Below are 17,209 nucleotides of genomic sequence, written 5' to 3'. Positions count from 1 at the left end.
TCTCCCCAAACCCTAGCCGCCCCACTCCTCTTTCTTCCCCGCACGCTTAGCGAAGCTCCGCCGGATTCTCCATCGCCACCGACACCACGCCGTCGTGCCGTCGGATTCAAGAGGAGCTACTACTTCCGCTGCCCGCTGGAACGGGGAGGTGGACGTCGTCTTCATCAACAACCGAACGTGTGACCGAGTACGGAGGTGCTGCCCGTTCGTGGCGCCGGAACCGATCGTGATCAAGATCTTCTACGCGCTTTTGCAAGCGGCAAGTGAACGTCTACCGCAGCAACAAGAGCCTCATCTTGTAGGCTTTGGAATCTCTTCAAGGGTGAGACTCGATACCCCCTCGTTGCTACCGTCTTCTAGATTGCATCTTGGCTTGGATTGCGTGTTCGCGGTAGGAAAATTTTTGTTTTCTATGCAACGTTATCCTACACGAAGGATTCCCCACGCCACGAAGGCTCACCCTATTCTCCGGAGCCTATCCCACGAAGGAATAGCTCACTCACTTGTGGTATACTTTGAGGTAGCCTCCAAACCTTCACAATCTTGCCCGGAGCAAATCCACGACCGGATGCTTCCGGACCACTCTTGCCCACCTAGGGTTTCCAAGGAACCCTAGAGAGCAAGCTTCTTGATGAATACAAGGGGAATGAGATTTGGCTTGGTAGAACAGTAGATCGGGTCCTCCTCTATTGATTCCCCGGAGGGATTTGAGTTTGGGTGGAGGAGGAGGGAGATCTGAGGCTTTTGGTGTTTCTAGCAATGGAGTATGAGAGAGAGAGAGCTCAAGAACAACTTGTAGTGTAGTGCCTAACTTTTCAGAGGTAGGAGAAGGGCCTTTTATAGTGTTCTTCGAAATCTGGCCTTTGCCCACTTGACACATCAGCAGATTCCTCGAGAAACCTGGTCGACCGGATTTGGCGCCGGACAGGCCGGTCCGACCGGGCCAGTGACCGGGCCGGCCGGTTTCCAACCGGAGCTGGGACCGGGACTTGACCGGTCATGCTTCTGAGGTCACTGGATAACGCCCGGATGGCACAGGTGCTGGGCCCGGTTGGCGACCGGGTCGCTCGGTCTGGAGCCCGGTCCGACCGGGCCACGGACCGGAGAAGCCAGTCCAAACCGGGCTGGCGACCGGACGCGCACGGAGTGCTCGCCCTCCTTATCTGGATTCTGCCCGGATGGCTACAGTGCTGTGGGCCCGGTTGGCGACCGGTGGTCCGCGCCTGAGGCCGGTCTGACCGGGTCTGGGACCGGCCAGGCTCTGAAAGACCTTGCTGATTTTTCATCGAAGTGGGGGGTCTCTCGTTGCCTTCTTGTTCCATTGATACACCATTACACCTCTTTGGCTAACATCTGGGAATCATCTTGTAGACATGTATTAGTCCAAATACACTAGCACGGTGTCATAGTTACCAAAATAATGGATAAGGGTAAAATACCCTTACAATCTCCCCCTTTGGTATACGATGACAAACCGAGCTAGAGTCACATATAGATATTATGATAAGCTTTAAACCTTGATTCCATATAAAATATTGAGACGGCTCCCCCATAAAGTGTGCACTTGGAGAATTTGCGTTTGAATGCAAAGTGCAACTTTTGTGGAACATGAGAAGCTCCCCCAATATCTTTAGGAAACAAGCATGGTACGGAAATGTGCATATCAAGATATATAAGCATAGCACACATAATCACCCTAACATAGAGTAGCACACATAATAGAGTTTAAGCATATAGGTACATGTCCATACACGAATTACTTAAAGTAGCAAATGGTTCTTGGAACGATAGAAGCAAATAAGCACAAGCCATATAAGAATCAAATAAAGCAACACCCATGGCTTGTGACATCCAAAGCAACACCCGTGAATCCTAGACTCTACTCTCTTCTCCCCCTTTGGCATCGGAACACCAAAAAGGCGAAGAAAAAGAGAGATGCTAGCGCACCCATCAATAGAACTCATGCCCAACGGAATATGAGCTCTCGCCATCATCACGCGCATCCGCATCACCTTCATCCTCGTCATCATCATCATCAGTAGGGGCACGAGCATGCCTAGGAGGTGGACCACCAAAGGTGTACAAGGAAGGATCAAAGTTCTGGAACATCTCATCAGAAAGGGGAGGCATCTCCCAGTTAGGTACATGGACAGGCTCCAACTCAGGGCCAGGAGGAGGAACAAGTGCATTCCTAGCAGCCATGAACTCATTTTGGTGCCTCCTCATCTCTTGGTTCAAAGAAAAACTTTGATGTGCAACATCATTAGTATTTTTGCACATCTGCCATAGGCTAGAGAAGAACCGTGAGACACCATGCTGTGGGCGCCTAGAGTAGCTAGATCTAGCATGGTCATGGCGTTCCTTGGACCGGCCCTCAGAAGGCATCATGTCAGCAACTTTCGGTCTATCACCTTGGGCAGGGATCTTGAAGGCTTCCATCTTGACCCGCTCACCTTGCGTATTGAGAGGTGCTGGCACAACCTTGTTGATGAGCAGCTGAACGTACTGGGCAAGGTTAGGAGTCAACCTTTCGCGAACACAGCGCCGCAATTCACAGTAGATGAGATCACAGCCATCAATGAGTTTCCGGTGCTGAGGGTGGCAGTAGTACATCAAGTTCAGATGGTATGCACGGCATTCACTTGTATCGCCGGACTTGCTGATGAGAGTCTCACGGAATAGCTTGGAAAGTAGAAGGTAGGAGTAGTACATGCCAGAGATAGTGGGAGGTCCAGGTGCGGGGTCCGGAGGATAGCAGAAGGCAATGTCCCCTTTGGTGAACTTCTGCTGAGAATATAGCTTGAAACCACAAGCACGACCTCCAGCAAACCCCAGGGCGTCACAGAAATGAAGATAGTTGCAAGTGTATTTCTCTTTGCCCGTCATCCAAGTCATAGTGCGAGCTGGATCATCATGGAAAAACACTGTGTAGTGAAATTGCCGCACCAGGATTGGACAATAGCACCCATCAGTAGGTGTCAGGCACATAAGATCATACAACCCCATCCGCCTCAAGGTCTCAACCACAAAGCGAAACTTGGTGGCTTCATACATTCCAATGACATCCTTGATGGCCTTGGGCATAACAATGGTGCTTATCTTCATGTGCTCTTGGGAGTCATAGTACTCTTCCCACATGACTTGCTGTGTCTTGGTCCAGAAAAAATTATCTCCCCCTGTGTAAGTGGGTTCCTCAAAGCGATAGGGGTTGGACTCTCTGAGTCTTGTCCATGCACCAACATGTACATCACCAACATTGAACTCTGGCAATATCTCATTACCGTCCTGTGCTGCATGTTTATCTTTCCTCTTACGCGCGCTTGTCTTGGTTCGTCCCCCAGCTGAGCTGCCACCAGTGGGCTGAGGTGCACGACCACTAGTACGGCGTGGTGGAGGCACTGCAAGCCTCCCTCTCTTGGCAGTAGTGCCACGATCCTCACCACTCCAACTTCCTGTGAATCAGCAAAATAGAGCGAGGAGAGCAGGGGGTAAGTGTACATGTCATCAGTATATGGGGAAGCCAAAAGCATAGCATATATCCAAGTGTTTCGATGAGATTATGCGAAAAAGATGGGCGAGCCGGCGCACGGGCCGGTCCGACCGGACTACAGACCGGACCAGCCGGTTGGAAATCCGGTTGACCGGGCGATGCGTCGGACCAGCCGGTTGAGAGGCCGGTTGACCGGGCTGTAAACCGGGTCCTGCTGACTTGTGATGTTTGCCCATAAATTCGACCACAAAATCATGCAAAAACTCATAAACTTGAACATAGACTATACCATGAGAGTGAACAATGTGCATAGGAGTGTGAGACACTCTAGATGGCATGAGGACTTACTAACCCTAACCCTAACCCTAACTTTTCTCAACTTTCCTCAAAATTGGGCAATGGGAGAGGGAAAGCAAGAGGGAGAGGGATAGGGAGGAAGATTTACCCGAAGACATCGTCCTCTTTGCCCAAGTGAGCAGGAAGAACACGTGAAGAGGGCTTGAGGACCAAATCCCCAAGATCTCCCAAAATAGCTTGAGAGGGACCAAATCCTTTGGTGAAGAGGCTTGAGAGATCCCGATCTATGGTTGGGTGAAGTTTGGGGAGAAACTAGTGGTGGGAAGGGCCTAGGACGTGGTGGAGATGGTGGAGGCGGCGGCCATGGAGGTTTGGGAGGTGGGGGATAATGAGGAAGAAGACCCCCAAGGGGTATCCTCCTCCAACACATAACCAGCCGCACGGCCGGTCGGCCGCCCGGTTGACCGGGCCAGGCGCCGGATGGCCCGGCGCAAAGGCCGGTCCGACCGGGCCAGTGACCGGCCAAAGTCTGTTTGCCCAGTTTTGTCTCATTTTGCCTCGTTTTGCCCCTATTCTTTGTGTAAATGTGTATGAATGCTCAGATGATGACATGTACATATAGATAGATAGATGATGATGAGATGAGCATAGACATGGGGTTGGAAACACAAAGTTCTCTAGGCATACCCATTGGAGTGAAATCCAAACAAGAAATAAATAGCAACAATGGGCATGATTCGAAGTATATCAAGAACCATAAAACATTTTGGAATAGTTTTGGCAATAAGATCATTTAGCCTTATATAGTCAAATCAAGTTGTAATTGAGGCTCAATGAGGGGCGGGGGATTACCCCCCCTATGTGAAAGCGCAAATGTCATGAGACCTCGAAGAGACATGCTTGGGTCCATATAATGACATTGGGTCTATTTATGTTGCACACCTAGGTATGCATCATACCAAGACATGGTAAGATGACTATCCCCATATGTGTTATGGCTCTAAGCTAGAGAGCAAGATAAATGCAAGAATATAGTGCAAGAAGTTAATCAATCCAAGTTTTTAGGATCAAGAATACCAAGTTCTCCTCTCAAGTTAACAAACCGGGCTTCATCCAAAGGCTTAGTGAAAATATCCGCCAATTGGTAGGTTGTCCCCACATCAGTGAGATCAATATCCTTATTGGCAACATGGTCACGTAGGAAGTGATGGCGAATGTCAATATGTTTGGTGCGACAATGTTGAACCGGGTTATTAGCGATCTTAATTGCACTTTCATTGTCACAAAGAAGAGGCACCGTACCAAGAGACACACCATAGTCTTTCAAGGTTTGCTTCATTCATAACAATTGAGTGCAACAAGATGCCGCGGATATGTATTCGGCTTCGACGGTGGATAAAGCGGTGGAGTTTTGTTTCTTGGATGACCAACTCACCAATGACCGGCCAATAAATTGGCAAGCCCCGGAGGTAGACTTCCGGTCAACCTTATCACCGGCCCAATCGGAATTCGAATAGCCAATGAGTTCAAAGGTTGACCCCTTTGGATACCATAGTCCGAGAGTAGGAGTGAGAACAAGGTATCTTAGAATCCGTTTGACCGCCATTAAATGGCTCTCCTTGGGAGCGGATTGAAAACGAGCACACATCCCTACACTTAGCATGATATCCGGCCTAGAGGCACAAAGGTAGAGCAAGGATCCTATCATGGAGCGATATACCTTTATGTCCACATCCTTCTCACCGTCACATGAGCCAAGTTGCCCCTTGATGTCTACGGGAGCTTCTATTCTTGTAGACAGTGTTGGGCCTCCAAGAGCAGAGGTTTGTAGAACAGCAGCAAGTTTCCCTTAAGTGGATCACCCAAGGTTTATCGAACTCAGGGAGGAAGAGGTCAAAGATATCCCTCTCATGCAACCCCGCAACCACAAAGCAAGAAGTCTCTTGTGTCCCCAACACACCTAATAGGTGCACTAGTTCGGCGAAGAGATAGTGAAATACAGGTGGTATGAATAAGTAGTAGCAACGGCACCGGAAAAGTGCTTTGCCCAGGACAAGTAAACAAGCAGTAGTAACGCAGCAGTAGTAACGCAAGAAAACAAGAAACAAGCAAGCAATAGCAGTATTTAGGAACAAGGCCTAGGGATTAGACTTTCACTAGTGGACACTCTCAACTTTGATCACATAACAGAATAGATAAATGCATACTCTACACTCTTGTTGGACGATGAACACATTGCGTAGGATTACATGAACCCTCAATGCCGGAGTTAACAAGCTCCACAATTCAATGTTCATATTTAAATAACCTTAGAGTGCAAGAAAGATCAATAAGACTAAACCAAGTACTAACATAGCATGCACACTCGTCACCTTCATGCTATGTAGGAGGAATAATACACATCAATACTATCATAGCAATAGTTAACTTCATAATCTACAAGAGATCATAATCATAGCATAAACCAAGTACTAACACGGATGCACACACTGTCACCATTACATCGTGCAGGAGGAATAAACTACTTTAATAACATCACTAGAGTAGCACATAGATAAATTGTGATACAAAACACATTGCAATCATAAAGAGATATAAATAAGCACTTCACTACGCCATTCATAACAGTGAGTAAGTATTCTGTGAAATATAGCCTAAGAGACCCACACGGTGCACACACTCGTCACCTTTACACACGTGGGACAAGGAGTCTCCGGAGATCACATAAGTAAAACTCACTTGACTAGCATAGTGACATCTAGATTACAAGCATCATCATATGAATCTCAATCATGTAAGGCAGCTCATGAGATTATTGTATTGAAGTACATAGGAGAGAGATGAACCACATAGCTATCGGTACAGCCCCGAGCCTCGATGGAGAACTACTCCCTCCTCATGGGAGCAGCAGCGGTGATGAAGATGGCGGTGGAGATGGCAGCGGTGTCGATGGAGAAGCCTTCCGGGGCACTTCCCCGCTCCGGCAGGGTGCCGGAACGGAGACTCCTGTCCCCCGGATCTTGGCTTCGCGATGGCGGCGGCTCCGGAAGGTTTTCCGTATCGTGGTTCTTCGCCTCGTGGTTTTCGCGACGGAGGCTTTAAGTAGGCGGAAGGGCAGCCTCGGAGGAGGCCTGGGGGCCCACACCATAGGGCGGCGCGGCCCCCCCCTCTGGCCGCGCCAGGGTGTGGTGTGGGGCCCCCAGGGCTTCCCTCTGGCGGCTCTCGGGTGTTCTGGAAGGCTCCGGGAAAAATAGGGACCTGGGTCTTGATTTCGTCCAATTCCGAGAATATTTCTTTACTAGGATTTCGGAACCAAAAACAGCAGAAAACGAGAACCGGCTCTTCGGCATCTTGTTAATAGGTTAGTTCCGTAAAATGCACGAATATGACATAAAGTGTGCATAAAACATGTAGGTATCATCAATAATATGGCATAGAACATAAGAAATTATCGATACGTCGGAGACGTATCAAGCATCCCCAAGCTTAGTTCTCGCTCGTCCCGAGCGGTAAAACGATAACAAAGATAATTTCTGAAGTGACATGCCATCATAACCTTGATCATACTATTTGTAAACATATGTAATGAATGCAACGATCAAAACAATGGTAATGACATGAGTAAACAAGTGAATCATAAAGCAAAGACTTTTCATGAATAGTACTTAAAGACAAGCATCAATAAGTCTTGCATAAGAGTTAACTCATAAAGCAATAAATCAAAGTAAAGGTATTGAAGCAACACAAAGGAAGATTAAGTTTCAGCAGGTTGCTTTCAACTTGTAACATGTATATCTCATGGATAATTGTCAACATAGAGTAATATAACAAGTGCAATATGCAAGTATGTAGGAATCAATGCATAGTTCACACAAGTGTTTGCTTCTTGAGGTGGAGAGAGATAGGTGAACTGACTCAACATAAAAGTAAAGAGAATGGTCCTTCAAAGAGGAAAGCATCGATTGCTATATTTGTGCTAGAGCTTTTATTTTGAAAACATGAAACAATTTTGTCAACGGTAGTAATAAAGCATATGAGTTATGTAAATTATATCTTACAAGTTGCAAGCCTCATGCATAGTATACTAATAGTGCCCGCACCTTGTCCTAATTAGCTTGGACTACCGGATCATCGCAATACACATGTTTTAACCAAGTGTCACAATGGGGTACCTCCATGCCGCCTCGTACAAAGGTCTAAGGAGAAAGCTCGCATTTTGGATTTCTCGCTTTTGATTATTCTCAACTTAGACATCCATACCGGGACAACATGGACAACAGATAATGGACTCCTCTTTAATGAATAAGCATGTGGCAACAATTATTATTCTCATATGATATTGAGGATTGATACGTCTCCGACGTATCGATAATTTCTTACGTTCTATGCCATATTATTGATGATACCTACATGTTTTATGCACACTTTATGTCATATTCGTGCATTTTCTGGAACTAACCTATTAACAAGATGCCGAAGTGCCGCTTGTCGTTTTCTCGCTGTTTTTGGTTTCGAAATCCTAGTAACGAAATATTCTCGGAATTGGACGAAACAAAGACCCGTGGTCCTAGTTTGCCACGAACCTTCCGGAAGACCGAAGAGCATACGAAGTGGGGCCACGAGAGGTGGCCGGACCACAAGGCGGCGCGGCCAGGGGGGCCCGCGCCGCCCGTGGTGTGGGCCCCTCGTCGGCCCTCCGACTCGCCCTTCCGCCTACTTAAAGCCTCCGTCGCGAAACCCCCGATGCGAAAAACCACGATACGGAAAACCTTACGGAGACGCCGCCGCCGCCAATCCCATCTCGGGGGATTCTGGAGATCTCCTCCCGCATCCTGCCGGAGAGGGGATTCATCTCCCGGAGGACTCTACACCGCCATGGTCGCCTCCGGAGTGATGAGTGAGTAGTTCACCCCTGGACTATGGGTCCATAGCAGTAGCTAGATGGTTGTCTTCTCCTCATTGTGCTTCATTGTTGGATCTTGTGAGCTGCCTAACATGATCAAGATCATCTATCTGTAATACTCTATGTTGTGTTTGTCGGGATCCGCTGGATAGAGAATACCATGTTATGTTAATTATCAAGTTATTACATATGTGTTGTTTATGATCTTGCATGCTCTCCGTTATTAGTAGAGGCTCTGGCCAAGTTTTTGCTCTTAACTCCAAGAGGGAGTATTTATGCTCGATAGTGGGTTCATGCCTCGCATTCACACCGGGACAGATGACGTGAAAGTTCTAAGGTTGTGCCGTGTCTGTTGCCACTAGGGATAAAACATTGGCGCTATGTCCGAGGATGTAGTTGTTGATTACATTACGCACCATACTTAATGCAATTGTCTCGTTGCTTAGCAACTTAATACTCGGAGGGGTTCGGACGATAACCCGAAGGTGGACTTTTTAGGCATAGATGCAGTTGGATGGCGGTCTATGTACTTTGTCGTAATGCCCAATTAAATCTCACTCGTACTTATCATGACATGTATGTGCATTGTTATGCCCTCTCTATTTGTCAATTGCCCGATCGTAATTTGTTCACCCAACATGCTTTTATCTTATGGGAGAGACACCTCTAGTGAACCGTGGACCCCGGTCCATTCTTTAATACCTGAAATACAAATCTGCCGCAATACTTGTTTTACTATTTTCTCTCGCAAACAATCATCTTCCACACAATACGGTTAATCCTTTGTTACGACGAAGCCGGTGAGATTGACAACCTCACTGTTTCGTTGGGGCAAAGTACTTTGGTTGTGTTGTGCGAGTTCCACGTTGGCGCCGGAATCCCCGGTGTTGCGCCGCACTACATCCCGCCGCCATCAACCTTCAACGTGCTTCTTGGCTCCTCCTCGGTTCGATAAACCTTGGTTTCTTTCGAGGAAAACTTGCTGCTGTGCGCATCATACCTTCCTCTTGGGGTTCCCCAACGAACGTGTGAAATACACGCCATCAAGCTCTTTTCTCGGCGCCGTTGCTCGGGAGATCAAGACACGCCGCAGGGGAGTCTCCACTTCCCAATCTCTTTACTTTGTTTTTGTCTTGCTTTATTTTATTTACTACTTTGTTTGCTGCATTATATCAAAACACAAAAAAATTAGTTGCTAGCTTTACTTTATTTACTTTCTTGTTTGCTATATCAAAAACACAAAAAAATTAGTATACTTGCATTTACTTTATCTAGTTTGCTTTATTTACTACTGCTAAAATGGCTACCCCTGAAAATACTAAGTTGTGTGACTTCACTAGCACAAATAATAATGATTTCCTATGCACACCTATTGCTCCACCTGCTACTACAGCAGAATTCTTTGAAATTAAACCTCGCTTTACTTAATCTTGTTATGCGAGAGCAATTTTCCAGTGTTAGTTCCGATGATGTCTGCTGCCCATCTCAATAATTTTGTTGAACTATGTGAAATGCAAAAATATAAAGATGTAGATGGTGACATTATAAAATTAAAATTGTTTCCTTTCTCATTAAGAGGAAGAGCTAAAGATTGGTTGCTATCTCTGCCTAAGAATAGTATTGATTCCTGGACTAAATGCAAGGATGCTTTTATTGGTAGATATTATCCCCCTGCTAAAATTATATCTTTGAGGAGTAGCATAATGAATTTTAAACAATTAGATAATGAACATGTTGCTCAAGCTTGGGAAAGAATGAAATCTCTCGGTTAAAAATTGCCCAACCCATGGATCGACTACTTGGATGATCATCCAAACCTTCTATGCAGGACTAAATTTTTCTTCGCGGAATTTATTGGATTCAGCTGCTGGAGGTACCTTTATGTCCATCACTCTTGGTGAAGCAACAAAGATTCTTGATAATATGATGGTTAATTACTCTGAATGGCACACGGAAAGAGCTCCACAAGGTAAGAAGGTAAATTCTGTTGAAGAATCCTCTTCTTTGAATGATAAGGTTGATGCTATTATGTCTATGCTTGCGAATGATAGGACTAATGTTGATCCTAATAATGTTCCATTAGCTTCATTGGTTGCTCAAGAAGAACATGTTGATGTAAACTTCATTAAAAATAATAATTTCAACAATAATGCTTATCTGAACAATTCTAGTAATAACTATAGGCCATATCCTTATAATAATGGTAACGGTTATGCTAATTCTTATGGGAATTCTTACAACAATAATAGGAATACACCCCCTGGACTTGAAGCTATGCTTAAAGAATTTATTAGTACGCAAACTGCCTTTAACAAATCTAGTTGAGGAAAAGCTCAATAAAATTGATATTCTTGCTTCTAAGGTTGATAGTCTTGCCTCCGATGTTGATCTTTTGAAATCAAAAGTTATGCCTAATAGGGATATTGAAAATAAAATTGTTACTACAGCAAATGCCATCCAAGTTAGAATTAATGAGAATATAAGATTAATGGCTGAACTCAAGTGCTAGGTGGGATAGAGAAGAAAATGAAAAACTAGCTAAAGAGGAAAATGTAGCTAAAGTTTGGACTATTACCACCACTAGCAATGATAATGATTCATATGTTTCTGCACCTCCTACTATCAATGGTAAAATAATTGGTGTTGGCAATGCTTCTACTCCTAGTGCAAAGCGCGCAAAATTACCTGAAGCTGCTAAAACTGCTGAAACTGCCTGTGATAAAACTGCTGAAATTTTTTCCAACCTTGGGGATGATAATCCCATTGCTTTAGATTGTAATGATTTAGATTTTGATGATTGCCACATCTCTGAAGTTATAAAATTCCTACAAAAACTTGCTAAGAGTCCCAACGCTAGCGCTGTAAACTTGGCTTTCACAAAACATATTACAAATGCTCTCATAAAAGCTAGAGAAGAGAAACTAAAACTTGAAACTTCTATTCCTAGAAAGCTAGAAGATGGTTGGGAGCCCATCATTAAAATGAGGGTCAAAGATTTTGATTGTAATGCTTTATGTGATCTTGGTGCAAGTATTTCTGTTATGCCTAAAAAAGTCTATGATATGCTTGACTTGCCACCATTGAAAAATTGTTATTTGGATGTTAATCTCGCCGATAATGCTAAAAAGAAACCTTTGGGGAAAGTTGATAATGTTCATATTATGGTTAACAATAACCTTGTCCCCGTTGATTTTGTTGTCTTGGATATTGAATGCAATGCATCTTGCCCCATTATATTGGGAAGACCTTTTCTTCGAACCGTTGGTGCTACTATTGATATGAAGGAAGGTAATATTAAATATCAATTTCCTCTCAAGAAAGGTATGGAACACTTCCCTAGAAGGCTCCGTTCGGTTACACCCCACCCGGCCGGGAACGCGGCCCATTCCGCGTCAATCCGCGCGGGTCAGCCCGGGCGAGATTTAATCCCGGCCCAACTGCAACCGCCCGTTCGGTTACGCCCGACGCGGAAATCACCCCGGCCCAAACCCGCTCCACCCCGTCCATTCCACTCTGGATTGAATCATCCTCTCCCAACTCGTGGAAGAAATCCATCCCGAGCGACGCAGCGGCGGCGCGACCTGGAGGCGGCGACCTCCACCGCATCTCAAGCGCCCTCCACCGCATCTCCAGCGCCCTCCCCCACGACCTGGAGGCGGAAGCCGACCCGGCCGCTCGCCCTACCGCTACGCCTCCCTACCCCGGTAAGTCCCTTCTCCGCTCCTTCTACTAGATCAACCCCCCTCCGCCCTCCTCCGTGCACGCAATGTCCCGCCCCCCCGATTCTGTGACTAGGCCAGGACTGAGATTGATGTTCCATTTTGAACGATCGGGGCTCTTCGGGCGTCGATTGTACTACAAGTTCTGTATAATTGAATTCGGTAGGTCAGAGATTTAGAAATCTGTAGAATTTTAGATTGCCAGACCCCTTATGAATGCATGTTTTTTACTACGACACTGCTTATTGCCAGACTTTGTAAGGATCAAGTTATGTGTTTCTCGCTTATATAATTTTTTGATCAAAATTTCTGGCCCCTTTTAGCATAAACATAGTACGAAGTATATAGTAACCTGCAGCATAAACTATTTTGTGTTTAGATAATACAGTAACCCGCTGCGCCCCGTGTCACGATTTTGTGAAATGGTGGATCCTGGTGTCTGTGACTGTTTAACACAGATCAGGTCTCATAGTTGTTTTGCGGACACTGATCAGGTCTCATAGTCACGCTGAAAATCCTTGGGCTTTCCCTATCGGTATGGCTTTCTTCTTGTTTCTCAACTAGTGTCATGTATCTGCTAGTACTTGTATCATTATCATTTTGATGCTATGCTGGTGTTACTCTACATTCTTGCCATAGTACGAAAGCACATATTTGTGTTCTCTAGCATTTAGGACATCTTGCCGTGGCTTGCTTTCAACATCGGTTTACCCCAAGATGTTCCAGGTCATCGCCAGAAATAGCAAAAATTATATGCTGTCCACATTGAAGAAACTAGAATGAGTTGTTCTGTATCGCTGCCTTTTACTCTGTCTTCTGCCCTGCAATCGTGCTCGCTGTCAATCAGTCTGGTTATAATACAGTTGCACAACCAGAAGTGCCTTAACTTGCTCATTTTGGTGCTTTACTTGTCATTTTCTTGGGTAAATTCCTATTTTATGAATCAGTGGCTGCATTTATTCTTGATTGTTATATTTTCTTGGGTAAATTCCTATTTTATGTTACAAGCGATTTGGTTGTTTAACTTGGAAACTAAAAATATATATATTATTTTAGTTTTGCAATGAATATGATGATAAGGGATCGCATTAGAAAGAGGAGGGATGAGGAAGATGATGATATGATGATGTTCATTTTGCCTGCACTATATACGTTGGGTTCTAGTGGAGGGAGACAAAAGGAGAAACGTCATACATCAGTGCTAACGGGAGAGGAAAAAGTTCAGGAGCTACTTGAAGGGCACGTGAAGAATTGTAGGGTAGCTTTCAGAATGGAACCCCAAATCTTCAGATCATTGGCCAACTACCTTAGAAGGGAACGGTTGGTTAGCGATACCAGAATTAAAGTAGAGGAGAAACTGGCCTTTTTTATGTATATGCTCAGTCATAATGCTTCATTTGATACCATTTACCACTCACTCCACAAGATGACAGCATATAAATAATAGCAATACCAGGATCGTACTTCTCTTTCAAATTCAACTGTAGAGCATCGCCAACCATGAAAGCTAAAACTAAGCAGGCATGAACTTATTTTTGCTCTCTTCACTGTATGCAGCTGAAAAATTTACCGACTAGCGGATCTAGCACTAGTCAGCTCGGCCAGCTGCAAATGTAAACATTCCTTGCCTTTCAGACATGGAACAACAAAAACTGGTCCATAGTAATAACCACACAGAAGCCTACTTTCATCAACTCCATATTTCATGTTCTACCGACCGCTGACAGTAACATTGCAAAAGTCAATGTTGGTGATGTACGCCAATGTCATGTTAAGGAGCGTCGTAAACCCAGACTACCAATCTTCAGTAGTCAGGAGCTTGTCTGTTCATTTTTGTTTGCATTGTGAACCTCTGGTTGCTTCTTGCTTCTTGCCTCCAACATTCGAAGGCATTTTGTCTCCAGATCCTTGTATAGTACTGTAAGTCTTCTTTTTAGTTCAGGTAGATACTGCCTTTTTTGTCAACTGGAGATGAATATAGTAATATTTATGGCTCACTGATATGTAGTTCAGGTAGACGGTGTTCTAGATTCTAAATTTTGTATTCCATTTACTGATATGGAGTCGAGTCATAATATTATGTGTGCATACAGCATGTGATCTTCTACCTAACCATGTGTTTATATTTTTCTCCGTAAATTATAGGTATGTGACCAAGGAAAAGAGTTGGAGCTCTACGTGAAGCAAGGGTACCGTGATGAGGGAAAAGACCACATATTTATTTGTTCAGCTCAAGTTTATGTTTTAAATGATATTATTTGGATTCAACGTTGGTGCCTTTTTCTCGTTTGTAAGTTTCTGCTGCTTGCCGTCTGGAGTTTTTTTTTTTTTTGAGTGGAGCTTGTCTGTCTGGAGCTGGTGTTAGTTTAACCGGCCTCGTTGGGCCAATATTCCAAATTCCGGCAACCCCGTGGCGATCTTATCATGTGTTGTTATAACCGAACAGTCAGATTTTGTTGAGTGTAACCGCAATGCAAGGAATTCCTAATATTATTATGACGGTATTAATATAATGTTGATAATACCAGGTTCATAATATGAGGATGTTCATTTTACAAATATTATTATGATCGGTGATTGCTCGGAAAAGCGGATGCGGAAGAAGTCGAAGATTGCCTTGTTTTGTTGTTCTTTTTCCAAACCGAACCCCACGGTTGCTAGCTCCGTGTATTAACCGAACGGCCGGAGCAGGTGGAGGGGATTAGAACAGTGCGGATTCCAACCTGCCGGGGATTAAAGTGACGCGCGGGTTTCACTCCCACCCCGGGCTGATTAGATACCTGTTGGGATCTAACCCCGACAACCGAACGGAGCCCCATTGGGAAATTTAACTTGTACTTTGGCAGCATGTCTTCTTTCATGGTATGCTACATTTGCTTGCTTGGCGGTACCCCATGATCGTCCGGGCGGATGCCGTGCTGGTGGTAACAGTGGACATGGAGGGGCAGGTGTGGAAGACTATACGTATGCCATCAGGTGGTATAAGTTTTTGTAAAAATTGATTGTCACAGGGGTGCTTGCACTATGCTACCACACCCTTGTTGATGTTAACAAGAATAAGATCAAAAAGAGAAAGGAGGAGGAGGAGGAGGAGGAGGAGGAAGAGAGTACATCCTCAGCTACCACGCTGGCAACAGTCTGGTACATGAAAGATTATGATAGTAAAGAATGGGTCTTGAAGCATACTGTCAGCAATGATGAGATGTGGAGCATAACTGTCGTGGATTACACGGTGGCCGCTATTCATCCAGACTGCGATACCATTTATTTTGATTCACTTGATACTGATACATTAGCATCATACGATATGCAACGTCGGGAATTTCATCAGATCATTCACCTTGAGAAGAACAAGTCATCATGCCAATTTCTGCCCTATGTACCTCTGTTCTCAGACTCATTTGCAGGCGCAGATGGTCAGTAGCTATATTTGCAACCCAAGATTTTGCTTCCTCCAGGAAGCAACAAAATTATGCTGCTGATTTCTGGATCTACTTGGAGTTATTCTCATTCAGTTGGCTGGTGCTTACACTTCTGCTACCTTGACTTCTTGCTGGAGCAATGCATGGTTGCAACCTGAGAGATTAGGGTATTTTAATTTTCGAAGAAAATGATTTGTATTCTTCTTGTTTGTCTAGCTATTCTCATGGATACGAATTAGTATCATGTGGCTAAATTGTTCTGAAATCTGGTTTTCTTGGCCATATATTTAAGGATTGAATGTACTAAATCCTAAATTTAATGAGTATAGTCTGTAAACTTCTGAATATTGAAAGTCTCAGTCAGACTGTTATAATGTATATTTGATGTTAGTCCTCAGGATCTCAGTGACGCTGGCCACTTAAAAAGTTCTTTTTAGCTATTCCTGATGTAGCTAATGAATACAGTCTACTGCAGTTTAACTCCTGCAGCCGACTTAAGCTTACAACCATGCTCCAGCAATAGATCTGCAGCTCCAACCCTTCTTCCTCTTGGCTCTTTCCTAGGGTACATGAGATAATTGATGCGGAGTTTTGGCTTTAGGGGTGCATATGCTTCCTTTAATTAAAAACATTTTGAAATACCAAAACAATCTAAAAATTGTTGCGCTGACATCTTCACAACCTAGATGTGCACCAAGTCGTTCAACCTCGACTATTAGCGGGGCCTATGTAAAATGTGAAAAATGTCTCAGGCCTTGTTTTGTCTTTTTACACAACAATAAATGGGTTTTTCACTCGATTAACCGATAAACTTATTTATCGGCCGATTAACTAATTTATCGACCAATTGATCGACTGATTTGTCTAGTAATCGATACTCACTTAGCTGACCGAGTCTGACACCGATAAGGGATTTCCCCAAGATTGACAACATTACAATTTCAATAATTGGTCCAACGAATATATGTGAGAGGAAGAAAAAGATCATCCGATCCCAAGCATCCTATCCAACACCAAACACAGTTGTGTCGCATATGTGCATTCCGCAAAACGCCTTGATCACAGAGCCGAAAACCCCACTATCTAAAGCAACTCCTTTCGCTACCATGTCATCGAACAACCTCAAGGCCTCTGAAACATGTCCATTCCTGACCAGCCAATAAGTCTTTGACAGGGTAGCCCTAACGATGTGCCTGACCAAATTGGCACCTCAGACCTCCTCCCAGACCTACAGAGGCAATATTTGAAAGGGAACATTGAAGAAAGAAATACAATTTTCAGGCCACATATGTGCATTCTACTGGACCCTTTCTATATATTGAAGGAAACTTTGAAGAAAAGGAACTTGACATATTTCCATATGACATAGTATACATTA

Source organism: Lolium rigidum, chromosome 2 (genome assembly GCF_022539505.1).
Source record: "Lolium rigidum isolate FL_2022 chromosome 2, APGP_CSIRO_Lrig_0.1, whole genome shotgun sequence".
Classification (NCBI taxonomy): Eukaryota; Viridiplantae; Streptophyta; class Magnoliopsida; order Poales; family Poaceae; genus Lolium; species Lolium rigidum.
This window is presented reverse-complemented; position numbering follows the sequence as displayed.